This window comes from Jatropha curcas, chromosome 1, assembly GCF_041381405.1.
Source record: "Jatropha curcas cultivar XTBG-Jc1 chromosome 1, XTBG_Jcur_1.0, whole genome shotgun sequence".
NCBI classification, from domain to species: Eukaryota; Viridiplantae; Streptophyta; class Magnoliopsida; order Malpighiales; family Euphorbiaceae; genus Jatropha; species Jatropha curcas.
Genome location: NC_143151.1, coordinates 10,785,505 through 10,786,928, shown reverse-complemented (window position 1 = coordinate 10,786,928; position 1,424 = coordinate 10,785,505). Strand labels below are relative to the sequence as shown.

At 32.2% G+C, this 1,424-nt stretch overlaps 1 pseudogene; it reads left to right on the top strand.

The window, feature by feature from the left end:
• The first annotated feature begins 667 nt into the window (after nt 1-667).
• On the top strand, nt 668-1,424 carry LOC149498985 (uncharacterized; annotated as a pseudogene).

The window sequence follows — 1,424 nt, the reverse complement described above, 5'->3', positions numbered from 1 at the left end:
TCTCTCGGGACTGGGTGGCGGGTGTTACACATTTCAAGTTATATAATTATTTTTTATTGAATACTTCAACTTGAAAAATTAGATCAATTAAATACCCATTAAATAATTGAAAAATGTGAAAATTATTGTTGGAAAGGTTATGCTAGCTACACATCAAATCAATATGTTGCATATAAAAATAAAAAAATTTCTAAAAAAATATTGCTATTAGTGTGGAAATGTTTGTAATATTATTAAAATTTGCAAGTTCAAGTATAGGATAGATCATTCACAAAGTTTAGAGTGCTATAGGGTTAAAATTACAAAGTTCACTGGTGAATTTATGTATTTTTGGCCAATTAAAGTATAATGGATGAAACGGAAGAGTGCTATAGCTATGTGATAGAAGGTTTCCTAATAAAGTGAAGGGATAATTATATATTTAGTGTTCCAACTTTTTATTTTTTTAATCGGTGGTTCAATGAACAATTGAGTGCTTCAAATTTCTAAAATTTCTATTTGAGTGTATAAATTTTCAAAAGTTTTTATTTTGGTGTCTCCGAATGACTTGACTTGCCTGAATTGTGATTGTGCATGTGTCAGACCCACTTTTAATTACGTGGCGGCTGAATTGGCAAAAAAAATTGCAAATCTTACTAAATAAATATACTGACGTGAAACATTTAATGTTCCTCACCTATCTCTTCCCTTCATGACCTTATGGATCAAATCCCTAAAAAATCAAAATCAAAAGTTCATTTGCTAATCCATTTAATACTCTTTTTTCGTGTCTATGCACAAAATCTAATAATGGAGTCTAAATTTCAAGCCTTGCCCCCATTTCAAAAGATAAGGCTCCAGTAACAACAACATCAACTTGAAGAAAATAAAGAAAATCAGCCCATTTCACTGCAACTTCTGGTAAAGAAGCGAAAAGAGTCTTGCCATCCACTTCTCCCTAAGCCACCATTACTAGTTATTGCTTGTTGATAAAAAAACGGGTTTGGACATTTGAACCTGCAGATTTCATATCAAGCAACCCCTTTCAGTATAAAGCTTCTCGCTTTTTTGATGACATTAATATTAACATTTAGTCCATAAAAGCTGACAACAAGTAGAAGAAGAGGAAGATGATGGGATTTTGTGTGCTATTTGTGGAAGCACATATGGAGATCCAATGGATCCCATAGTTTTTTGTGATGGGTGCTTAATGGTATACACTATATGCTATGGAATCCTTTGATAAAGGGTGTTCCTAAAGGCGATTGGTTTTGTACCAATGTTTGCATTCTAAAACTTATTGAAAAAAAAGAATAAGGCATCATTCTTTCATTGCTTATGCCCAATAAAAGATAGAGTTAAGAAACCCACCACATATGGTTTGTGGTCTCATATTGTGTGCAATTTTTGTTCCTAAAGCATTCTTTGAGGATCGAAAACATTAA